Source organism: Arvicola amphibius, chromosome 18, assembly GCF_903992535.2.
Source record: "Arvicola amphibius chromosome 18, mArvAmp1.2, whole genome shotgun sequence".
Classification (NCBI taxonomy): domain Eukaryota; kingdom Metazoa; phylum Chordata; class Mammalia; order Rodentia; family Cricetidae; genus Arvicola; species Arvicola amphibius.
Window position 1 is genome coordinate 8,931,174 of NC_052064.1, and position 26,600 is coordinate 8,957,773.

Consider the following 26,600-nt stretch of genomic DNA (forward strand, 5'->3'; position numbering starts at 1 on the left):
GATGATAATTGGACTAGGAATGGATCTATAAGTATAGCAGAATAACATTAGAAATCATTTCATTGACTTTTTGCCAGTCGTGTTTGGTTCTATCCATATTTATCTCTGGGATGTCTTGATTCTGGTCCCTGTACATCCAGGCAGTGTCGGTCATGGGAGTCCCTCTCTAGGCATGGCTTCAAGTCATGGGTTAGTCAATCCCATGAGTTCTGTGCCACCTCTTGCAGGCAAGACAGATTGTAGGTTAAAGATTTTTGTGGCTTGGTTGATATCCCAATCCTGATGCTGGGAGCCTTATTTGATTATAGAAGATGGCCAGTTCACAGTATTCCCCATTACTAGAATACTAATCTAGGGTCAATCTCAATTCCAGGAAGTTTCCACTACACTAGGTTTCCACATTGCCCCCCTGCAGTTGCCCCCAGAACCAGGACTCTCTCCCTCCATCTCTCCCACCCCCTGCCCCATCCCTCTTGTTCCATCCCCAGTTCCATCCACAAAATCTAATCCTATTTCCCCTTCCCAGAAAGATCCATGCATTTCGCTTGAGCCCTTTTTTATTATTTAACCTCTCTGGGTCTGTGGATTGTAGCATGATTAGCCATTACTTAACAGCTAATGTCCACTTAGAAGTGAGCATCACCATATTTGCCTTTCTATGTCTGGGTTACCTCACTCAGGATGGTATTTCCTAGTTCCATCCATTTGCCTGCAGATTTCATGTCATTGTTTTAATAGCTGAGTAATACTCCACTGTGTAAATGTACCACATTTTCTTTATCCATTCTTCAGTTGGTGGACATCTAGGTTGTTTCCAGTTTCTGACTATTATGAATAAAGCTGCAGTGAACATGACTGAGCAAGGGTCCTTGTGGTAGGATGAAGCATTCTTAGGATATAAGCCCAAGAGTGGTATTGCTGGGTCTTGAGGTAGGTTGATTCCTAATTTTCTGAGAAGCTGCCATATTGATCTCCATAGTGGCTGAAGTAGTTTTCTCCCATCAGCAAAGCACTGTTCCCCTTGCTCCACAACTTGGCCAGCATCAGCTGTCACTCGTATTGTTGATCTTACATTCTGCCAGGTGTAAGATGGAATTTTAAATTAGTCTTGATTTGCATTTCCCTTATGACTAAGGCTGTTAAACATTTCTTTATGTGTTTCTCAGCAATTTGAGATCACTCTGTTGAGAATTCTCTATTTAGATCTCTACCCCAGTTTTTAATTGGATTATTTGGTTTGTTGATGTCTAGTTTCTTTTTTTCCCACAAAAGAAAATATATTGTATATATACATTCTGTGGTACTTGAAAAAATACCTGATCCACAGTATCAGAGGCCAGAATAGCACTGACCTACAGGGTCTTGAGGGGAGGGCCGCTGAGCCTGTGGGCGCAATAACCTGCAGTAGATCTCTGCCCGGGTGGTTGCTACACAGGTTTTTGCTGCTGAAAATGGATCAAGCCCCATACTGCAGGCCCAGAGATAATGCCTGAACCCCAACTCAGCTCAAACAAAATAGAACAGAGCTCCGGTGAGCACACTAGGAGAAGAGAGGAAACACGAGTGTCTGATGGGCTTGTGCCACAAAACGGCGACTCACAGAGAGGGAAGCCCTAGGGAAGATGCTCAGAGTATTTGAAAAGATGCTCATTCTCATATGTAATGAGATATATACCAAAGTAAGTCGTCCCCCCCCCCACTTCACAGTTTCAGGTCAGTAAGCAAAGGATGCCCTGTGTTAGTCGGGGAGAGGAGGGTGGAATGACTGGGGGAGATGAGCAGTTTAGGGGCCACATTGACTGACTGGATTCGGGAGGAGTTGGGCTAGCAGTCTCTAACGGCGTAACGTAAGGACCCAGAGTTCCATCTCCTGTTGCTTGCACAGCAAGGGTGGGTAAGGCAGCGCGTGCACAGCGGAACTATTGGTGAGAACACGGAGCTGAAAGCAACTCCAAAGCTCGTGGGGGCTGGAGAGCAAAAGGTGGCGGGCACGCATCACAGAAAACTGTGCATCGTTGAAAGCAACGAACTCCCAGTTGTTATAGACATTTGTCGATTCCTTTTTTAAGAATCACGTGAAACAAGTACAAGATAAATAAATTTGTATCCTAGCACCATGTAAGTGAACACACTCATCACTTCCATACCGTTAGGGGTATAATCACATATTCAAGGCAAACATAAAATACCTAAGTGGGTGAGGTGAACACATTAGGGACAAGCTATAAAATTAAGATAAAACAAACATCTAGTTTCATATATATATGAATTAGCTCTCTGTCAAACTGAGTTGGTGAAAATCTTTTCCCATTATGTAGGCCACCAATGCTGTCCTTTGCCTGACAAAAACCACTCAGTTCCACGAGGTCCCTTTTATTGATTGTTGTTCTTAGTGCCTCTGCTATCAGTGTTCTATTCAGGAAATTATCTCCTGTGCCAGTGAGTTCATGGTCATTCCCCACTTTCTCTTCTATTAGGTTCACTGTATCTGGTTTTATGTTGAGTCCCTTGTTCCACGTGGACTTGAGTTTTGTACAAGGTGATAAATATGGATCAGTTTGCATTATTCTACATTCTGACATCCAGTTAGACCAGCACTATTTGTTGAATATGTTTTCTTTTTCCTTTTCTATATTTCCACAACAGTACTGTTTCTAAATATGCAAATCCTCTCACTACTAATAATATTGGCCAATACCTGGTATGGTGGATCTTCTGTTAAATTATTATTAAGTGTTTTAAATGTTACTCTGAGTATAAGTATTATGGAAAATAAAGATTATCTTAAAAGTGTGCTTTTCCTCAAATTCATCAAAGCACAGTGGACCCATAGCAGTGAGCAATCTTAACAGGAATGATGCTTTTCTGTGTGTGTGAAAGGTGGGACTGTGTTCAGACCTGCATCGTTGTCTGGGATATAACCAAACAGAGGTGCTGATCTGCCATCAGTAGTTCTTAGATGGGACAAGAATCAAAAACAAGGGGGCATGCTTATATCAACCTGAGAGCAATATAAAACCTAGAAGGACCTCAAATCACACTTCTTCTTTATCTAACACTCTTCACATCCCTGTTGAGGAACTAGGTTGAGATAAGGATGGAGCTGAAAAGCAGAGACAGAAGTATCATAGGTTTATACTTCTTGAGACACAAATCCCTGTTCAAGGATAGACTCAAATGGTCCCCATAAGGTATTTAAAAGCTGGGGTGATCTGGAGTTAGTAGAAACTTCAGCTTGAGTCACTCCACTCGATGCTATTAACATTTTTAAAATACTTTAGGAGAAACAGAAGATCTTAAGTTTGAGGAAGCTTAGGCTACAGAATGAGACCCTTTCTCAATGAAACAAGGAAAGAAAACATTTCTCTCTAGCTTCCTGACAAAGAAAAAGGCATGGTCTTCTGTAGACAAAAAAATATATACCTAATTTTCACTTTACTCTTTTTTACATATATGTGTAGCCTACATCAAAAATTATAAGGTTTGACTAAATGTAATTATACTGGGAAAAGAGCAATCGATATTGATCATGGCTGGCTGAGATGTTAGAGTCAGCACCCTTGACCTACAGTATAGCTGTATTTTAGAAAATAGAGAAAAGTTTGAACGAAATAAGTAATCAGTGGAGAAACAGAAGCTCCAAGAAAGCTTTAAGAAAAAAATTGAAAATTTTGGCAAGTAAGAATTGAAATTTTGAAGGAAACAATTCACTGGATGGGCTTAAAGATAGGTTGGACATGGTATGATAAAGATCAGTGAACTTTTAGATAAGTCAACAGGATTACCAAACATGGTGAACATGATGAACAGACAATCAGCAACAAGTGATATCAAATGCTATAGCTCTATAAGAAGAGAACATGGGAAATGGAAGGAGACAGATAATAAAGAAGACATGTGAGAATACTACAGACAATTTTTATGCCTTGAAAATCAGTTTAAACATTCATAACGCTTAATAAATACCAGTCCGTAATAAATATAGATATAATCTAAATATAAATATAGATATTATAATTAAGATACTGAAACAAAATAGAAATTGAAAAGCCGAAAAGCATCTATCCAGAAGATAGACGCTAAGGGAATCATCAACAACATGGGAGTAACAGAAATGTCCATAAATATGGAAAGTCACAGAGAAAGTGTGGACAGAGCTGGGTCTCCAGACAGGTTATCAAGGTATCGAGGTTATCTGGGTATCCAGCTCCAGACAGGTATCAAGTCTTAGGTCTTAGCTACTGTGATGAGGTGCCTCACTTTTAAAACACCTGCTTAGCATATCCGTCAATGTGACACGTCCAAGGTAAGAATTTACCATGCTGTTTATCATGCTGTACCAGACATCAAAGCAAACTTCTATGAGCTAATCAAGGGCAAAACACAGCAAGACGTTTCTGTACTAGCACTCAAAAAATAAAATAAATAATACAACCCTCTAAAGTCTTTGTTATTGTTCTGTATTTATTATATGTGTCCCAAATCTACTAAATCCTTTTTCGTTTTTTGCTGCCATCAATTATTGGTGCTGATGTGAGATTTTTAGAGGAACAGAAGTGCTTTACATTACTGTTGAACTAAGTTGATTTTGTGCTTGTCTTTTTCACACTTGGCCTTGAGTGACCTTGGCATTGGGTTTCTATATTCAAATAGGATTAATAGACATTAAATACCAATCAGTAACATCAATATCCTTTGTTTTAGCCATTGGTGAAATGGCTAATATAAAGACCTGCATAATAGAAACATTTGCAATGAGATCATCATAGTGACAGATATCTATACATATCTGTGTTTCGTATTGTGCTCCAATTATTCATATATAAAGTTTACACATTGAAGTGCTCCCTCTTTTGGTTTTGGGGGTTTCCCCCCCAAAACAGGGCTTTTCTGTATAGCCCTTGCTGTCTTGAAACTCACTCTCTGTAGACCAGGTTGGTCTCACACTCATAGAGATCCATCTGTCTCGGCCTCCCAAGTGCTGAGAGGAAAGGCGTGCCCCACCACTGCCTCCCAAGTGCTGAGAGGAAAGGTGTGCCCCACCACTGCCCAGCTATTGATTCCATTTTTTTAAGTATTTATTTAACTTTATTTTGTTGGAGAAGTCCGCTTCTTGATTCTTGGCCTCCCGGCTACCTTATACACAAAATGATCACACAGAAACTGTATTAATTAAATCACTGCTTGCCCATTAGTTCTAGCTTCTTATTGGCTAACTCTTATATTAATTTAACCCATTTCTAGTAATCTGTGTATCATTAGGCGGCTGTAGCTTACCAGGTAAAGTTCCCAGCGTCTGTCTCTGTCTGCTCCATGGCTTTTCTCTGACTCTGCCTTCTTTCTCCCATGCTATAGGCCAAGCCAGTTTCTTTATTCATTAACCAATAAAAGCAACACATAGACAGAAGGACCTCCCACACCATTACTTTATGTATATTTGTTATGAAGGTGTCAGATCCCCAAGAACTGCAGTTACAGTTGTGAACTACCATGTGGATGCTGGGAATCGAACCTGGGTCCGCTGGGAGAGCAGTCAGTGCTAAGCCATCTCTCCAGCCCCCTTGATTCCATTTTTTACCTTCTTGAAAACCATCTGAAATTTATTTTCCTACTCTACTACATGAACTTTTGAGAACCTCATTTCTAAAATAACCTTACTGAAATCAAATTTTAAAAAAAGCTTCTATTTAACCTAATTGAATTCTAGGCATTTATTCTTTAGAACTGAATGAATATTGGGAGGGAGAATGCAAAATTCATTCAGGAAAAAGCAATTTTAGATAGGATTAAACTGAGAAAAAATGTAAACATGCTAATCTTTGTAGGGAAAACAACTACTTAATATTTTAAATTTGTACTACGAAATGTTTAATAAATATTACATTGAAGGCTTGATGTTTTGTGTCAGCTCAGGGACACAGAGAAACATTTTCAGTTAATGAGCAGAAGCTAAGCCTTCACCAATGACTTCTGTTTGGTCTGCTTACAACTCATGAATAATTCATCTCTGGCTTTGGTGACCAAACCCTTTCTTATCACAGGAGCAACAGTGTTTTCTTTTTTATTTCATGTCTGTGTGTGTGCTCACGTGTGTGCACACTTGCACACATCCAGACCTCAGTTGCCACTGGGCATCTTCCTCAGTTCATCTTCTCCTACTTTATGAAATAGGGTCTTTCACTGAACCTGAAGCTCATTTATTTGTCGAGAGCAGGACTCAGTGAACCCCCTGTTTCAACAACCTCAGCTCTGAGATTTTAGGCACTCACTATTCTGCCTAGCTTCTTATGTAAGTGCTGGGACTCCAGACTCTTGTTCTCATGGTTACATACCAAGCACTGTACCAGCACAATAGCTAGTTTTAAACTTGACTTCAGTTAATCGTGCTACGTATCTAAGAAAACAAAAGTTGGAAAAAGCAATGAAAGTAACTGTTATAAATATGTTTCCTGTGGGAAAGAGAAAGATCAAAGACATTCTGAAAAAATAAACTTTAATTTCAGAGAACAAATAGAACAAAGGGATCAAACAATAATAAAAGGAAAGCACTAAAAGTCTACAAAATTAAAAGAAAAATCCTTCGGTTTCTTCTTAGTCATATGATGCAATTGTACTGTGATTTTCTTTGTATCCAATAAAGTATAAAATAGTAAGAAAAATATTGATCTGTAATGTTGAAATAGAAATATACCCCATATCTATTATTAAATGTGGAAAAAGTCAAATAAATGCAAATATTTGTGAACATTATTATAGGAAATGACTTTGAACAAACTTACCAATGTGCATAGTGAACTATCTGGAAGAACACACACCCAACTCTAAGAAAGTCTTCTCAAAGGAAATAATCAGGATCGCTACAATGAAACGGAACTTCAGCGCTTATTCTAGGTAATTCTTTATTGTTTGACTTTTCAATAGAACTCTTTTAGTATTTCCTACCAGTTTACTAAAAAATCTCTAAGTATCTAAATGTGTGATGAGTGTGCACAGCCTTTCCATAAGCAGATAGTACTGTAGACTAGACGTCATCAGGGCCACATTACAACTATAGAGTTGTTTTGAATCCAGACCCAGAACCTCCATGGCTAGCCAGGAGTCATTATGAGTTATCAGATCAAGGTCTACAGACTTCAGTGCCTTCCTTAGAAAAATAAAGAGAATTAATCCAGTGATTCATCAAGTCTCCTGTGCATATTTTACTTTAAAAAGGAAGATTCAAAACAAACTTTTCCAACTCCTTCTGGACAGGAAAGGAACCAGCAGAGGACCAAACTAGACCCTCTGAATGTGGGTGACAGTTGTCTGGCTAGGGCAGTGGTGTAGGGGGTTATTCTGTTCTTGTGTTGTTTTCATTGGTTAATGAATAAAGAACTGCTTTGGGCCTGATTGGGAAGAACTTAGGTAAGCAGAGAAGACAGAACTGAATGCTGGGAATAAGGGCAGAGTGAGAGAAGCCATGGAACTTCTGCCTGAGATGAGCGCCAGTTAGAATCTCCGGTAAGCCACCGGCATGCGGTGATACACAGATTAATGGAGATGGGTTAAACTAATATGTTTGAGTTAGCCAATAAGAAGTTGGAACTAATGGTCAAGCAGTGTTTTAATTAATACAGTTTTTGTGTCGTTATTTTGGGTTTAAGCTAACCGGGCAGCTAGGACAAACAAAGGGACCCTCTCCTTGTAATAGGGCAGACTGAGGAGCCACTGACAGTGGCACCAGGATTTATTCTCTACTCCTTGTACTGACTTTTTGGGAAACAATCCTCTTTGGATGGATAACTTGCTCAGCCTAGATATAGTAGGGAGGGCCTTGTACCTTCCCTAAAGCAATGTGCCTCTCTGAGGTTATGAGGATGGGGGGGAGAAAGTGAAGGGAAAGGGAGGAGAGGAGGGGTGGGAACTGGGATTGGTATGTAAAATGAAAAGAGATAGTTTGTTTAAAAAAAGAATACAACACATCTTTGCATCATTAAATAAATGTTCCACAGCATAAACAAATGTAACATATCTTAAAATAATATTCTATAACAACCATCTTCATTCAAGTATGTATTATCCTTGGAGCCTTTTCCGTACACCCCCAGTCCGCACAGCCCTCCCATTTGTCACCCCTCTTTCTCCCATCAGTCCCTTTTGTTCTACAGGATAGCTTTACATCCACTGTCATGTTTTTTGTACATGCATGGTTTTATGTAGCTACATAAAATCTGGGACTCACAAATTAGAAAGCTATGTGGCATTTGTCTTTCTGAGATTGACTTATTTGCTTAATAGAATTATTTTTGGCAAATGACACAACATCATTTTCCCACGTGGCTGAAAAACTCCATTGCTTACATCATAATTTTTTTCTTCATTTCTCTGTTGTTGAGTACCTTGGCTGGTTCCATAACTGAGCTGTTGTGGCTAGCGCTGAAAAACCATTTATGTGCCACTGTCTCGGAGATGATTTCAAGTCCTCCAGGTAAACATTACGGAGTAGTTTAGCCTGGCCATATGGTATGCCTACTTTGAGATTTTTGAGAAACCTGCATACTGATATTTAAGGTGTCTGGACAAATTTACATCTTACTAACAATGGTACAAGGTTCTCCTTTGTCCATATGCACACCAACAGTTGCAGTTTTCTTTCTTAATAACTGGTTTTCTGTTTTGGGGTAAGAGAGGCTCTCGATATAGTTCTGATCTGCATTTCTCTAATGGCTAGTGAAGCTGAACATCTTTTCCTTACGTTTTTGTTTGCAACTTGTAGTTCATCTTTTGAGAAAAATCTGTTTTATTTGCCCATTTATTGATTGGATCACCTGACTTCTTGTTTAGATTTTTTTAGTCACTTGTATTTTTAATTGTCATGTAGATATCAATCTTCTCTTGGCTGTCCCACTAGCAACAATTTTCACCCATTTCATAGGCTGTTTCTTTACTCAGTTGACTGCTTCCCTGGCAGCTCAGAATCTTTTTATCATCCTAGGGCCCCACTCTTTCACCTGCTGATACTATATTCTGAGAAGATGGTATTCCCCTCTGGAAATTAAGATAACGGCAAGTCTTTCACCTACTCTTTCTTCTATCATTTACAGAGTTCCAGGTCTTCTGTAAGACTTTTAATTCTCGGGAGGCAGAGGCAGGCGGATCTCTGTGAGTTCGAGGCCAGCCTGGTCTACAAGAGCTAGTTCCAGGACAGGCTCTAAATAAAAAATAAAAAAAAATAAAAAAAAAAAAAAAGCTGCAGAGAAACCCTGTCTCGAAAAACCAAAAAAAAAAAAAAAAGAAAAAAGAAAAAATACAATGGAGATGGTTTTTCATACAGAATGAGAAACAGAGCTCTGTTTCATTCTTCTATCCAGTTTTGCCAACACTATTTGTTGAAGAGGTAGTCTGATCACCAGTGTGTGTTTGTGACACCGTTGTCAAAACTCAGTTGACTATAGCTACACAGGTTTGTATCTGGGTCATCTATTCTATCCCTTTGATCTACACGGATGATTTGTGCTAGTATTATATGTTTTGAGTACTATGACTCTGTAGTTTCACTTTAATTTGACTGTGCTGGTAGCCAAGCTCAGGGTTCCTTCTTCTTTAGCATATTTGTAACTAGTACATAGGAGGCTACTGATTTTTTTATGTTAATTTTGTGTCCTGCCTTTTTGTTAAAAGTTTTGATGCCATCTAAGAGTTCTCTGATGGGGCATTCAGTCTCTTATGTATAGAATCATATCAACTATGCATATGGACAGTTGTATTTTTTCTTATGTGTTTGTATCCATTTTTTCCTCTTCTTGTCTTAATGCTTCAGCTAAGACTTCAAGTCCTATACTAAGTGTGCAGACAATGACCACCCTTTCTTGTTCCTTATTTTAGTGGAGATACCTTCAGTTTTTCCCCCATTGTATAATATTGGCTATAGGTTTGCCATATATTGCATTTCTATGGCTCTATTTCTCTATCTGTAAAATAAAAAGTGAGAATTACATGTATTTCCTATGGAAACTGAGGTCAGGATTTAAAATAAATTGATTAGCTAAATTTAAAATATTAACCTTTTATGATAAATATTTCAAAATCGGGGGGATTGCAAAATAATGAAGGAATGACAATCGCTTGCCTTTACTTACTTTTACCCTGCTTCATACACAGATGACCAACTGAAATTCAGTTCAGGCACTAACCGCCTGAAGTATTGCAAAAGCCACAGGTTAAAGGGTATAGTTCACAAGATAGTCCTCAGTCAATACCAATTGGTTACACACCTGGGAGGGTGCCACAATCCCACTAAGTTAATAACTGACTACAATCTTATAAAATTCAAGGTTACCTTATATATGTCATTGCACTTTATTATAACAGATAAGACTCAAGAATAAACAAAGACATACACAGAGTGAGCAATGGAAGATGCTCCAGCACAGGGCTCATTGCCTTGTTCTGTGTAATTGGGCCCCTTCTGTCTCAACACTGTACTCATCCACCACAAAGCACCACTGAGCTTTGCTTTCAGGTTTCTTTTGTATTTTGGTGGTGGTGGTGGTGGTGGTAGTGGTGGTTTCTTTTTGTTTGTTTGTTTGTTTGTTTGTTTTGTAGTTCTGTTATGTGAAGATGATTGATTGAATAACTGACCACAAGACCAAACTCCATCTCTAGCCTTCTAGCCTGTCTCCGAGGCCAGGCTAACTCAAAGCTTCAACCTTCTAACTCACATGTTTGGTATTGCTGGTGACCAGTCCATTTTAAAGCCATCTAGAAGCCACCAGAGGTCACTCTATTATCATAAACAACCAAGACTCCTTTACCACTCAGGAAGCTCCAAGAGTTTTATAGAGGTCCATGCTGGAAGGCTAGACCAAACTAGTTGAAGACAGTACTTAAATCTGACAACTCCAGCACTGTGTGCCTCTTAGTCTAGAGCTGCCCCCCAGGTACTATCCCTAACCCTAACTATTCCTTTCCTTTCCTGACTTCCAGTGAGCAGTCTCCCTCTTGTTCCATCTCTCTACTAGAATCCTAAGTGGGCTCCCAGCGCTGGGGACTCAATGATATCAGCTTTACAGCTCAGCTTCCGGGGTTCAAATCTAGGACTCTGCGGGTCTTAGTTCATAGACAAATCACTTTAACTCTCTATGGCCCTGCTTCTCTAAGTAAACGAATTAGTAAATGCAAAGCAGTTAGGAGGGTGCCTGAAATTCAACAATGTTCACCTTTATTATATGGTCCCAATTAAGTTTTTGAGAATATTGGATGTTCAAAGTATGGCAGTTTTTAATAATTGTCACTGGATAATTAAGAACAGTGACTATGAAAAGCATGTTATTTATATTTCTAAAATCTAGGCTATGATTTGTCTCATTTTCTCTCTGATAGTTTTCCTCCCATAGTTTTCCTCAGAAGCTACTAGCAAAACCAATTTATTTTTCCTCCACCTCTATTATTCTGAAAAAGAAAAGGAACTGAGGAATGTCAATGACTTTTCCTCTTATTCCTAAATTACCCATTAGTACTAAAGCCTATAGACCTAGATGTTCAGAGAGACCAGAAGTAACAATCTCCCTCGGAGCTTCTCCGTGCTGGAATGCTTTTCAGAGAATTCTGTCTCCCATGCTAGATGAAGTGACACCCTGTCCTCTCCTCCCTTACCCTGTGAGGCAGCGAGAGGAACCTGTTTTCCCCATCTGCCTTGGTGCTCTGGACTTACTGCCTCGTGGGTGGTTTTCACGTGGCATCACAAGCTCTGTTTTGTTTAGGGCATTGTGTATCCTGACCCACTATCCACAAAATATCACATTCTAGCACAAGAATTATTTTCAGTTGATGGTGATTCATTAAAAACAGGCTGTCCTGCTAGATCTGCCTGAGAACAGATCACAGATCACCCTTGAGAGGGTGTTTCCAAAACTTTCTTCTCCTCAGGGAAAGACAAGAGGGCATAGAGGGCCAACACAAAAGATCCATCCAGGTAACTGGATCTCGCCTGCCATTATTTTTCTGTATGTTAGCCCTCCTATAACACACTTCCTCTTAAAGCTCAGAAACCCATTCCCTTTGTCCTCTCATTCCTTTAAAATTATCACTCATGTACAAACAGTATAAAAGCCTCTGATTCTATCATTTCCTTGGAGAGTCCTTTGTTCTTTTGGCAAGGTGTCCCCATACTCCTGTGCCACACAAAACTTTCAGGAACACATACACTGGTCTGCCTGTTCTCCTGTTAAGCTGATGTCAGTTTGTCTCACAGACAAAGAACCTAAAAGTAGAGAATCTGTCTCTCTATGGTGCATAATTTCAGTCCTCAATATTTTATTTGGCCACCATTGATGTCATCTTCTCATTAAGTGTGAAATTATATTATAAATATACATGTATTATTAGAACAAATTATTTTCATGCAATAGTGTGACTCACACATGATCCATATTCATAAATTATTTCCTTAGCATTCTCAAAGCAGTAGCATTGTAATTGTAAAATACATTGAATTATTTAAAATAAAAAGGATGAGATTTTACATTGAAGCTTCACACTCAGAGATTTCTCTCAAAGCCATCCTTCAAAATGCAGTTCACCAAAGAGGAACAAGAATGGAGAAGAATTGGGATATATATAACCCTTAAAATTGTTGAAAGATTCTCAAGAAGGGTGAAATATACACACTCCAATTGTGTCCACTAATGAACAAGAGTGGCAATGGAATAGCCAGTCAGTGTAGAACTTTTCCACAATGAAATGATCTCTAGCCAAAATACTAAAGTCCTTGACTGCGAAATGTTCAAGCAGGAGTTAGGTCATCTCCTCATGGTATTGTCTGAAAAGGAAAAAAATTGTAATTCAAAGATAACCAAAGAATCTGAAAAGGCTGCCAAGATTTAAGGGTCTGAGATCTCTGCTTATTATAAAGCACAATAAAGATGTTTAAACTGTGGACCTTATAAAAGTGGCAATATTTTTACAGTCCAGTTTTATATAGCTTTATCCAAGAGTGGCGGGTGCTAAGTAAAGCACGCATAATGGCAGTCATCAGGCTCCAGAATATTCCACTGCTACGGGAATGTGGAATTGCAGAAAGAGGGTAAATTTATAAAAATGTGTTGTTGAAATGTTGTTGATATGATATGTTGACGGATAGGTCTGTGCAGTGTGGCATTAGCAAATAAGAGTATTTAACAAGCCCAGGAGACAAAGCGGAAGAGCCTAAAGACATTCCCGAAAGCCCATGAGTGCAGTTCTTCCTAGGAAACTACTGTATAACAGTTCTTACAAAGACGAGGTGAATTGTTTACACGTAGGAAAATGGAGATGCTTTGGTATCATGGGAGTTAGTGGGAATCCTTGAACTTAATAGATACAGACCCAAGGTTAGAATAGTGGGATTGTTCAAGGAACAGAATGTACTGGTTACAAATTTAACAAGGATAGCATGACTAATGACTTGGGAGGCGATGACGGAGAACTGTGGGAGAACAAGAGTCGACCCCCTCATCCCTCTTGGAAGTCAGAAGGATCTGTCTAAATTTGGAGAATATATATATCTTTTTAGAAATTTGTTGATGCTTGCAGCTATGAATGTCACATATATCTCACAGTAGATTTTTTTAATATTTTCACTATAAGAAATAACACATTTGAGGTCCAGGTGCTTAACTTGATTTAACATTGCACAATAGACTAGCAATGTGGCTTAAGAGGTGAAGGCTCCAGCCACCCAGCCTGATGACTCAATCCCTGGGCCCCACATGGTAGAAGGAGAGAAATGGCTCCCACAATTGTTCTCTATCCACCACCCACAGTCCATAGTACATATGTGCCTGCGTGCACACACGTGCACGGGCATACACACACAGACACACACACAGGCACACACGATTATGATGATGATGATGAGGAGGAGGAGGAGGAGGAGGAGGAGGAGGAGGAGCAGGCATGGTGTATCCCAGCATTTGGGATACAGAGGAGGCAGGCAGATCTCTGAATTAGAGGCCAACCTGGTCTATGAAGTGAGTTCTAGGATGGCCAGAGATACACAGAGAAACCCTGTTTCCACAAAAACCAAAATAGTAAATTAATAATAATGGTAAAATACTGTAAAAAATTAAATTAAAAAAGTAATCGCACAGTGGAGCTGTTGGGGATATATTAATAGCTCTGCTGACTTGTCTAGCATGCATGAAGGCCTGATTTGGATCCCCAACACTGTACAAATTGGTATGTTGGCACACACCTATAATCAGAGTACTTGGCGCTTAGCTGGTTTGGGTAACCTGTTCCCTATACTGGATTACCTGGCCCCACCTTGACATAAGGGGAGGAGCTTTGTACTGCATCAACATGATGTGCCATGCTTTGCACAAACCCATGGGAGGCCGGTCCCTTTCTGAATAGAGATGGAAGAGGAGTAAATGAGGAGGGAGATAAAAGGGAAAGGAGAAAGGATGTGAGGAGAAGAGAGAGGGGAAACTGGTTGGTATGTAAAGTAAATGGAAAAAAGTTATTTAAAATAAAAAAAAATCAGAGCACTTAGAAGGTTCAAGGTTCCTGGTTGGTCCCAGGAAGATGGCTCAGTTAATAAAGCACTTGCCATGCATGCATTAGGACCTGAGTTCTGATCTTCAACACTCACATAAGTCAGACTCAGCAACAGTGTATTTGCACTGAAGGGGAAGGGCAGTGATGGGCAGATTCCTGGAACTCATTAGTTGCCAGCCTGACCCATCAGTGAGCCCCAGTTTAATGTGAGACCCTGTCTCAAATAATAGGGGGAAAACAATGAAGGAAGACGCCAACATCAACCTGACTTTAAAACACACACACACACACACACACACACACACACACAAACATCATATATGCAGAAAAAAATAGCACTTAAAAGAAGTTCCAGATCATTCTCAGGTAATAGCAAGTTCAAGGCTAGCCTGGATTTCAGGAAACCCTGTCTCAAGCAGAAATTTCCAAGTTAGATGGTAGACTAGAAGCTGCATCCAAGAGAGAAGATTAATTCAGTCAAGTGAAAAATGCAACAGATCATAGAGAGACAAAGACAGACACAGAGAAAGAGACAGAGAGGTGGGAGGGGAGGAGAGAGGGAGGATTACATGCCTGTAATCACAACACTCACTATGCTGAGGCAAGAAAATCGCCATATATTTGAGGTCAGCCTGGGCTACAGAGTATAAACTGAGATCCTATCTTAAAATACCAAAATAAAAAAGGAAAAGAGAAGAAAAGAAAACCTGAACCAACCATGTCAGAGAGGCAGTTAGGTAAGGAAATACTGAGGTAGGAGAGTCATGACTTTGTGATCAGCTTAGCCCACACAGCGAAACCCTATCTCAAAACAAACAATCTAAAAATATAAATAAATTAAACTATCATCATATACTACACATAACAAGCCTGGAGCCGTTAATTCTATGTGTGTGAATTCATTAACCCTCCCCTAAATTGCTGATCACTATGGAATCAATAATGTGGATTTTAGAATATCTTTTAAAAAAAAAAAAACATGAGTTTTTGTTGTAGAATTTTATAGACTACGTCAGCCTGTATTGATTGTGAAATAAATAATTTGCAAATGAAAAAAATCATTGTACGTATTCCCCACTCCATAAATGACTTTCTTCATCGGGACTTCCGGTTAGGATAGAATCTTTAAGTATTCACATCACTCAAAACACAGCGACAACAATGCCATCCACAGGACATGAGGCAGCAGTTCACAGCTTCAACGCAAGTCCTTGCGCAGAGAAGCAAACCCCTTTGGTTGTTCACGGCCTCTTACAAATATTAGACCCATTATTTACTAAACAAAAGAAGCAGAAAAACGATGAGGGGCCAGAGAATCTAGTTCAACACTGGAGTCTCTGGAAAGAGGACACAAACCAAATCCTATTAGGTTTAATAAGTGTACAAGTCGGCTATCCCAGACCCAGAAGACCCCAGCAATGAACTTACAGAGCCCACAGAAGATCCAAAAATCCTATTTGTTACAGGCAGGAAATACCCGCAAGAAAATTCTTGCCTTCCATATTTTCTTCTGAAGAAAAACCTAGAGTAAGGAGGAGAAGAGGAATCTTTTTCAGAGGAGCAAAACAGCCAGTCTGTGACCTTCCGATGTAATTAAAGTCTATCGGTGCTGATCAGGGAGGTGACACTTTATTACATTTCGTTTTCTTAGTGCTTTACAACCACTATATTAGCTAATTAACAGTGGGAACCCGATGTTTCTTGGAAAAGACTGCTGTTGCTACTTTTTTTCCCACCTTTTAGATGAACATTTTTTTTAATCTTGAGATACAAAATGCATACAATGGGTGATATTTAAGCTTTTCAAACTAATGATTACAGCAGGCAGTTCATTCTCTTGGCACCTCTAGAGTTGAGCAGCAATTAATAAGGACATGAACAAACCATCTAAAGAGAGAAGCTCATAAAGGCCCATCTGTGAGACTCAGTGAGCTCTGCAAAGGACAAGGAACAGCAACTGGAAGATGTTACTGTTGCCATGGCTGCCACATCCTCCAGAAGCATATGGCAGAAAACTGTCTATCCCCACTACACAGAGCATCTTGTCATGGGTGCAAACAGAGATGTTTCTTCCTTACCTCAAGCAGTTGGGGGGGGGGGTTGTTTTGTTTTGTTTTGTTCTTTGGTTTTTCAAGACAGGGTTTCTCTGTGGCTTTGGAGCCTGTCCTGGAACTAGCTCTGTAGACCAGACTGCCCTCAAACTCACAGAGATCCATGTGCCTCTGCCTCCCGAGTGTTGGATTAAAGGCATGCGCCACTACTGCCTGGCAACTTCAAGCAGTGTTTAAACCAAGGATAATCAAGCACTTATGGAAAGAATGTTGGGACTAGCTAGGGAGATAACTTAGTAGGCAAGAGAGTTTGCTGCCCCAGCTTGAGGACTTGAGTTTGGATTCCTGGCATCCTAGTTTTAACTAGTTAAACTAGTTAAACTAGTTAAGCTAGTTTAACTGATGCCAGCACTGGGAGGTAGGGACAGAGACGGGAAGATCCCGTGAGCCTGGTGGCCAGCAAAGTCAGCTGAAACAGTGAGCTTCAAGTTCAGCGATAGGGCAGGGGAGCAGGGGAGCAGGGGAGCAGGGGAGCAGGGGAGCAGGGGAGCAGGGGAGCAGGGGAGCAGGGGAGCAGGGGAGCAGGGGAGCAGGGGAGCAGGGAAGGAAGTTCCCAGAATTCATTCTCATGTGTCTGCATGCATTATCATGGTCACACACTAATGTATTGCGCAATACATGCATATTCCATATAATACACACACACACACACACGCAGGCACGCATGCACACGAAGAATAAAACATTAAGGTATTCTCTTTGAACACAAATATCTGGTAAAATGATTCTGTGGGCAAAGGTAGCTGCTGCCAAACCTGAAGTTCAATCTCTGGGGCTCACGTGGTAGAAGAAAATCAAACTCCACAAGCTGTCTTTTGACCTCCATAACTGTGCTATGGTGTGCACATACCTACACACACACACACACACATACACACGCACGCGCACGCGCGCACAAATAAATCAAGAAATAAAATGTAATTTGAAGACAAATTAATTCATGCAAAAGTCTATTAAAGGCTCACTTATGAATAAGGTTGAAGCTGTCAGGTACCATTCACGCCTTCTGCTAATGCAAACTGAATACCTACAATGGGCACGGTCCTAAGAGCAGAGGTGACCCTTGTTTAGTATATGGATGGTCATCTGTCTAATTTAAGAACTGGGAGATTATCGGGCCTGCTTATGCACCTCCTCCCTGCTCGTAAAATCCAAGGCCAAGCTCAAATCCCCATTGCAGAGAAAAGCTTCATCAGAAACAAAAGACAGCCTTGAGCTGGGCTCTTCACACACTGCTGGCTCAATACACACTTCAAAGGGTTTTCTTTTTACCTCTATGGACTTTTGACTCCGTATAGAAAATGAAAATAATAGTGTATCCACAGCTGAATGCAGAGTAGGATTGGCTTTGTTTTTTTTTTTATTTTCCGAAGTTTTTTTTCCATTATTATAATGTTAATGTGATGGCTACTGTTGAAATGTCAGATTTGTCAACAAACTGCCCAGTCATTGTAGACATTAAACAAGCTACCACAATAAAAATGCCAATGGGTCACTGTGTATATTAGATTTAGAATCAGGTAGACCTGGTTAGAAATCCTCATTCTTGTTGGCTGTGGTGACACACGCCTTTGATCCCAGCACTGGGGAGGTAGTCACAGGTGGATCTCTGTGAGTTCAGTCCTCATAGTGAGGTCCAGGGCAGCCAGCAGGGACGGAGGGAGGGACGCACAGAGGGAGGAAGACATAGCTGGATTGTAGTGGTACATGCCTACAACATCAGCACTTGGGAGGCTGAAACAAGAAGCTCATACACTTGAGACCATCCTCTCTCCGAAAACAAAACCAAAAAAGAACCTTGGTTGCAATCCTTTTCTGGCGGAATGACTTGTAGCAAGAACCACAAAGATATGTATAACCCTTAGTGAGCAAGAGCCATGTATCAGAACTATGCTTTGTTGATTATTTTCCCCGGCATCACTCATAATGTTTAGTATATACAAATAATAAATATTTGCTCAGTGACATTGACTTAGCCTCATAAATTCACATGTATATTCATAAATAGGACAACATAGGAACTCAAATACATTATAATTTGCCTTCCTCCTGCTGTAGAGTAACAAGCAAGTTCTTGAAGAGCCTTTGAGATCTTCTTCATAAAATTAGTCTTCAAAATTAGTGGGATCATATAGATGATAACTTAACATTTCTAGAGCATACTCACTGTGGACTGAGCATCTTCACATTCAGTTCCTAGGATAGTATCAATCCTGTCCTTACCCCATGGGCGGAGCATTAAGAAAAAGAATTCTATGGGCCAACAAGATGACTCAGTGGGTAAAAGCATGTGCTGCAAAGCCTGACAACCTGAATTCAACCCCTGGAACCCACGTGTTAGAAGGAGGAAACCTGCTCCCACAAGCTGCCCTCTGGTCTCCACAAGTGTGCTATTGCATGCACATGTCCATATATCTACATACATAAGCACATGTACACTCAAAATGAGTATTTAAAAAGAATACAGATACAGCAAGCTTCAGAACCTGGTAATCTGCTTTATCTCTGGTTATTGATATGCAATTCCAATTTTAGTTTTTATGTGTATGAGTGTTTTGCCTGAATGTATGTCTAAGTATCACATGGCTTCCTGGAGCACATGGAGGCCAGAAGAGAGTGTCATATTCCCTGCCACTAAAGTTTGTGAGCCACCATGGGACCCAAAGGTCTTCTGAAGCAGCAAGTGCTTTTAGCTGCTGAGCCATCTCTCCAGGCCCGCTATTCTAATTTTAAAGAATATTCTCTCTGATCTCTGCTTCTGTGCCCTTCAATAATTTATTCCAAAGGTCACAAAGGCAAACACTATGAATCTAGTAAATATTTTCCTAGAACAGTTCTCTTTTTCTCAATCTTCCCAGTCATCCTTTAATCAAAACGAGGTCTGAGCAAATATGCACAAATTCCAATTTGTTCTATTCATACAAATGTTAAATCCCTCTTGACTATTCCTAACTTTCTTAGTTATATTTATGATATGATATTAGCTATATTTGTATACATAGAGAGAAGAGCAATTGCAAAAATATATATCTATCAGGAATTCTCTTTGGAGAACTGTGCTCATAATAAGCAAAATTGTTAGCATCTATCACCCTGTGATGTAATCACATAAAATCCTCTTCTAGTCTCATCCCCATAAGGTATTTCTCTCTATATTACATTATAGTGACAGATGGAGAGATGTTTGCACAACATTGAGCCATTTCATAGTCTATGGGGAATACTAGAATACCACCAATGCCTCCTGATACCCACAGCAAAGTCAGCCACATAGGCAACTGATGGTCTTCACTCACGGTACACATTTTTGGAAAAACAACCTACAGTTACAACTATACTCTAAGATCTTCACAAACATGGTCCAGGACTAAATAAGTCCCTGTGTGTTAGAAGAGATGGTGGTCAAATATTCAGCTTGGAGATAGATGATGTGACACTTTATCGCAGGTGACAAGGGTCATGTTAGTCTATCCTGGCATGCAGCCAACTCCCAGGGACACCTCATGATCATATACGGATTTGGAGGATTTGGAGATGAAGCTCAAATTTGCTTTAGTCTACAAGAAAATCCAATCGTCTGTCTTTTACTTTCAATATTTACCTCTGGGAAATACAAATGTCGGATACTTCACTTCTCAACCTCTGTCCCACTTTCTCCCACCCCCGGAGTCATCGCTCACTCTTCTCTGCATGACATCTTAGTTCATGCTGCAATCGAGTGGCATGCTTCTCTCTGTGACAAAATACAGATTTGTATGCTAAAACGAAACATTTTGTGCATTCTTTTAGAGGACATTTACTGAGTCTTTCCTACAGCTTTCCTTTCCATGACTTGAGTGAAGCCCACAAACACACGGAACAATGTTTATCTTTCAGAATATTTTAGTTACCTGACAGTCTTTGTATCTTTCCTGGGGCTCTTCTCTGTGAAAAGCTGCAAAATCTGCCATACCCAAACCTGCCACTTTGGTATAAGCATTACTTTAAGCCAATGACATTAGAGAAGAAACAGACACAAGAAAAGCCTCCAGATGCCCTTCTAGTTTGTATAAAAACATGACAGATGTTTTCTGTTCCCCTCAACACAGAAGGACCAAGTTCTGTCACTTAACACAGTTTTCTCAGTCTGGTGCTGACATCACAGAAAGTAGTACCATACACATAGGCCCACACACATGTGAACACATATACACGCCATGTATCCCAGGGCTAATCTTACTCTTTAGACCTTTTCTGTGCTTGCTAATTTTTTTTTGGGGGGGGGGGTCAGGTCTCTTATTGGCTAAGCAGATTCTGAGTGCAGCTTGATCTCCTGGACAAGTATCACTGGAACGCAATAAACCAATCATATGTTAAAAGTAGCATAACTAGGGTCCAGAAAGATGGCTGTATAAGCAAAGGCGTCTGGGACCAAGCCTGATATCCTGAGTTCAATCCCCATAACCCACATGGTGGGAGGAGAGAATTAACTCCCCTGTGCTGTCCTCTGATTTCTACATATGCTGTGGTACAAGGCACACACACAGGTGATAACATAAGAGGAAAATGTACCTCACAGACAGAGCCTTCCCAGCGCTATAGCTTAGCATGGCAACTGCACGTAGAATAGCAGCTATTCACTCCATGATTCTCTCACTGGCTGCGGTTTCCTGCTGTTGCTACTCAGAGGCTCAAGGAATATGGCGCCGTGTGTCACTAGATAGGAAGCAGGCAAATTCAAAACTTAGAATCTTATTGCTTTGGCAACAAAACTTAAAAGTCATAGATCCGACTATCACAAGTCAGAAAGTAGCTGGTTGCATATGGCATACATATAAACACACACACATATATGTATGTATATATACACACAAATATTAGGCATGCATACATATGAATATCTAAATATACATGACAGTATACAGATGTACCCAAGTGCAGGGGAAAGTGTTTTCCAGGTGACTGTTAATACCCACCATGAAAACAAATGGCTGTGCCCTTGTTCGGAGATACGATGTTATGAATAATTACAGTCCAAGTTCTAGCCCGACCCTGATTATTCAAACATAGAGTATCAAGAGATGGTTACTACCCATTAAAATCATGTCTAAGATCTTCAGTGGTTCACTAGAATTTCAAAGCCTGTTGCCCTGCTGTTCGTCCTCTACCCCTGAGAATACTAACCTCCTTTGTGCTGAGACCCTCTCTAGGCAGAAAAGCAAGGCCTCTGGCAACTCCACTCATAGTGGAGACCATGACAGGGAGGACAAGGGAGCCAGAAGGGGTACAGAATGGGAGACGTAGAGAAATGTAGAAGGTTTCAGGCAAGGAGAGAGAAAGACGTGAGTTTGGAAGCCAGGAAAGGATGGCTGCAGGCAACCACAGTCTGGGACTTGCTTCAGAAGCCCTAGCCACTGTGCTTTCTACCGGAACTACCCTGAGGTCTCTCTAGAAGCTCCAGCCCCTTCCTGCTCATCCTCTCTCCCTGAGGACTGACTGCAGCTCTCCTCACAGGCAGCCTTATGGCCCTCTTTCTAACCGCTGACAACCCCCAAAGCAGCACATTCTAGTAAAAGGAGCCACATAATACCCTGCTGAGTCCATTTGTTTGTTCCTGTGCTGGTACCTACTGCAAACTCCAGCGGCCGGGGGGAGGGGGTGACAGACTGCAGCATTCAATACAAAAGCCGCTATTGAGGATCACCCTCTAAAGCAGATATGATGCTTTTCCCACTGAGCATGCGTGCTTAAACAGCACTGCCTGTGAGCCACAGAACATCCATGTTTTTCTGTTGGCAAGCTTCCACACACCTAGTTCTGATTTTACTCCAGTAGCCAGGGTGGAGCAGCAGGGTTGAAGACCAGATTCCCCAGCTAGAAAACAAAGAAACAATAGGAAGATCTCTGCTCATTGCTGAGCTGGCAAAAGGATTTTTCTCTCCTCCTGAGGTGACTGAAGGGTCAGTCTCTGGACGTGAGAAGGGTGCAAAGCAGTGTAGGCTTAAGAGTATGTAAAAGGAGAAACACACAGCAAGAAGCTACATTGGAATCAGTAGTTAGAGAGCACTGTGGTAAATACAGACACACGCCCAGAAAACCTTGTGGAGGGAGCACGTAAGATCAGAGCTAAACCACAGCCTGTAGGAACCTGGAATATTAGGATCCAGGTGGGCTTCTGCTGCTGACTACTCTACAATGTACAATACATTCACTTTCAAAAATGCTTCATTAGGGGCCTAAAAGGATGGCTCAGAGGTTAAGAGCACTGGCTGCTCTTCCAGAGGTCCTGAGTTCAATTCCCAGCAACCACATGGTGGCTCACAACCCTCTGTAATGAGATCTGGTGCCCTCTTCTGGCATGCAAGCATACATGCAGGTAGAACACTGCATACCCACTAAATAAATCTTTTTTCTATTTTCTTTTTTTTGCTTCTTTTTTTAATTTTTATTAAAAATTTCCGCCTCCTCCCCGCCTCCCTTTTACCCCCTCCCCCCTCCATTCCCCCTCCCTCTCCTGTCCAGAGAGCAGTGAGGGTTCCCTGCCCTGTGGGAAGTCCAAGTTCCTCCCCACTCCATCCAGGTCCAGGAAGGTGAGCATCCAAACAGGCCAGGCCCCCCCAAAGCCAGTATGCGTAGTAGGATCCAAATCCAGTGTCATTGTCCTTGGCTTCTCAGCAGCCCTCATTGTCTGCCATGTTCTGGGAGTCCGGTTTTATCCCATGCTTTTTCAGTCCCAGTCCAGCTGGGCTTGGTAAACAAATCTTTTTTTAAATGTTTCATTAGATATCCTTTCCCAGAACTACCAAAGAAGCACTTCCCTATCTTCTTACTCTTTGTGTTCAGAGGGTATCGCTAAAATGTGTCAATGGAAACATCTCTACATATGCCTTCTGCTGGCTCCTTGGTATACTGTTATCATCTGTTAAATATATTGCTCTGTTAATGCTAGAAGAATTGTCCCCAATGGAACTGAAAAAAAATTATCCAGAGTAACTCAGACCCAAAAAGACAAACATATTTGTCCTGCTTGCAGAATGTTTTGTGACCAGAGCCTAGCAGAATCGTCATCAAAGAGACCAGAGAGACTTCATCCAGCAAAAGATGGGAGAAGATGCAGAGTCTCACAGCCAAACATTAGGTGGAGCCCCAAGAATCCTGCAAAAGAAGAAGAGGAAGGATTGGAGGAACCAGAGGGTCAGAAACTCCATGAGAACACGGCCCATTGGGACTCATGGAAACTTGCTGACAGAGACCAAGGAGACTGTAGTGGTCTGACCTAAGATCTCTGCATATATGTTATAGTTAAGTAGTTTGGGGTTTTTGTGGGAGCAGGTGTGGTCTCTGACTCTTTTGCCTGCTTGTGAGACCTTTTCTCTCCTACTGAATTGCCTCGTTCAGCCCTGATGTGATGGTATATGCCTGGCCTTGTAACTTGGTTTGTTATGTTTGATTGATGTCCCTAGGATGCCTGTTCTTTTCGGAGAGGAAGCAGAGAGGGGGTGTTGTGGGGGAGAAGCTTGGGGGAAGGGAGAGAAGGAAAATTGCAATTGGAGTGTCATATATGAGAAAAGAAATAAAAAATAAAGAAAAAATTGTGCCCTCTCCCACCCCCAGCCCCAGTCTTGCTATTTGGCTTAGGTTTGCCTCAAACTTGGAATCTTCCTGCATCTATGACCCAGTCCTGTGATTATAGGCATGTACTACTTATTTACCCATGATTTCTTTAAATAAGGAAGATTTCATGAGTGTGGACAGAATTAAAATGTCAACAGAATTTGCCTCTTTTCCATTTATCACCTTGCTCTAAGCCAAGAATTCCAATACCAATAGAGCCCTCGCCTGTTTCCACCCTTTTTTGTCTATTACCAAAATCTCAAAGCAAAAAAAAAAAAATACAGTTAATGAAAAATTACTCGGCAGCTCCAATTATTTGTGAACTAACAAATCATTAGTTGAATCTAAGAACAGTGTTGACATGAAGTGCTTCCCAGTGTGCCAACAGCTCCTTTTTGGTTCCTAAGAATTCCTACAGTAGAAGCCCCAACTTTTCCACACTTTCCATTCCCCCAAAAATATCTTTACTACATTTCCCACTTAAGAGCGATCTTCAGCAAAGTCATGGAACACAGAAAAGGTGATTTTCTTTTCACGTCCCACCAAGATTCCCATTGACAGTCTAATTTTCTATAATTCAGAATGTGACCATACTTGGAAATAGGTACTTTACAGAAGTAATCAAATTAAAATGAAACCATGGACACAGAACCTAATCAATGAGTGGTGCCCTTAGAAAGAGGAAAACTTTGGACTCAGAGATTCAAACAGAAAGACGGTTCAATGAGGGAAAAAGATAGCCACCAAGAAGAGGGAAGTCTGAAACAGATTCCGCCACAGCTCTCAGGTGGAATCAGCTTGACAATGTCTTGAGTTTGAACTTGCATCCTCCAGAACTACGGAACAACGGAGCTAGATGTTAAGTCATCCAGTTCATGGTACTTCTTTGTACATACCCAAAGGAGGTTTCTCCTACAGCACTCTCGTGAAGAGATGTTCTGTACTCGGTGGCTCTTTTGGCACTGTCCGCTGTACTAGTTTGCTGGCTGTTGCAATAAACACCAGAGTCAAATGCAAAGGGTGAGGAAAGAACTTATGTGGGGGATGAGGTGCCCATCGCAGTCACCCTACAAGTCCTGGAGCAGGAGCTGAAGCAGAAGGAACAGTTTCCCTGTCTTGCTCAGACTGCTTCCTCATATAACCCCGGTCCACTTCCCTACCCAGGAGTGGCACTGCCCACAGCGAACTGGGCCCTCCCACTTCAATCATTAACCAAGAAAAACTCCCACAGACATGCTCACAGGGAGGAAAAAATCCTCAGTTAACATTCCTCTTCCCAAATGACTTTAGTTTAAGTGAAGATGATGAAAACCAACCAGCACATTCACAATAATACCCAAGAGTGCAGGTTTAGAAGAAAATGGCCCCAAAGGGAGTGGCACTATTAGGTACGACCTTATTAGAGGAAGTGTGTCACTGTGGGGGCGGGCTTTGTGGTCTTCTTCTCAAGTGTCACTCAGTGTGACAGTCATTCCACTTCCTTCTGCCTTCTGGTCAAGATATAGCATTTCTGCCATCATGATGACAACGGACTAAACCTCTGAACTGTAAACCACCCCAATTAAATGTTTTATCTATCAGAGTTGCTGTGGTCATGGTGCATCTTCACAGCAATAGAAACCCTAACTAAAGCCCCAAGAAACAGAGGAAGTCTATCACTGGTAAGTGGCTAGAGAAATGTAACAGATACATATATTGTGTATGAAAATGATTTGATGCTTAAAAAGGAAAGAAAAATTTTCATCTACAACCACAACAATGAGCCTGGGGCACATGACAGCTAAACCAGCAACAGACAGATGAATACATACAATCTCACTTGTATATAGAATCATAAAAAGACCAAACTCACAAAAACAGAAAACAGAATGACAGTTACCAGGGCCTTAGAGGGTGACAGAAAATGGAGAAATGGGAACCAAAGGGTAGAAGCTTTCAGCCAAAACACTTCAGTTCTGAAAACCAAGTGACTGTCACAAGCTAGAGTGAAATCTGCATTTCTTAAGAGCATAGATGTGACCTGTTCTTTGCACGTATCTGACTTTTTAAAACTAAACTGTATAACTATACATTTTGCTAATATGTATATATATATAAAAGTATTAATTATGCTAACTAGCTTGAGTGTGATCATTGTTGCAAAATGTATACACTTATCAAAGCATCGTTTGGCAAATGAAACCAAAAGGTCATTGCTTTGTATACCTTAACTTTAATATGTACAATTTTTATAAATCATAATTCAGTAAATCTACAAAAATCATTTTTAAGTACAGGGTCAGAGCTCTCAAAATGAGGCTGACTGGAAAAATGAGTGTGTATGCACATTTTCACACATTAAACATGCAAATATTTAACCAAAGTGTCATCTTCAGAGCC

The 26,600-nt window shown here is 40.7% G+C and overlaps 2 long non-coding RNA genes across 5 annotated transcripts; one reads left to right on the top strand and one right to left on the bottom strand.

Annotated features, from left to right (window-relative positions):
• Window positions 1-846: 846 nt before the first annotated feature.
• Window positions 847-25,536, bottom strand: LOC119803791. Of its 4 annotated transcripts, XR_005283731.1 has the most exons (5): window positions 22,419-22,937; window positions 21,180-21,323; window positions 20,230-20,361; window positions 15,946-16,039; window positions 847-1,075 (listed from the first exon to the last, which is right to left on the bottom strand). It is a non-coding gene; the product is annotated as an uncharacterized LOC119803791 (long non-coding RNA). The 4 variants fall into 4 exon arrangements; XR_005283729.1 differs by lacking the exons at window positions 20,230-20,361; window positions 22,419-22,937 and adding an exon at window positions 25,118-25,536; XR_005283728.1 differs by lacking the exon at window positions 20,230-20,361.
• Window positions 7,394-23,757, top strand: LOC119803790. The gene is made up of 2 exons (XR_005283727.1): window positions 7,394-7,500; window positions 23,641-23,757. It is a non-coding gene; the product is annotated as an uncharacterized LOC119803790 (long non-coding RNA).
• Window positions 25,537-26,600: the final 1,064 nt, after the last annotated feature.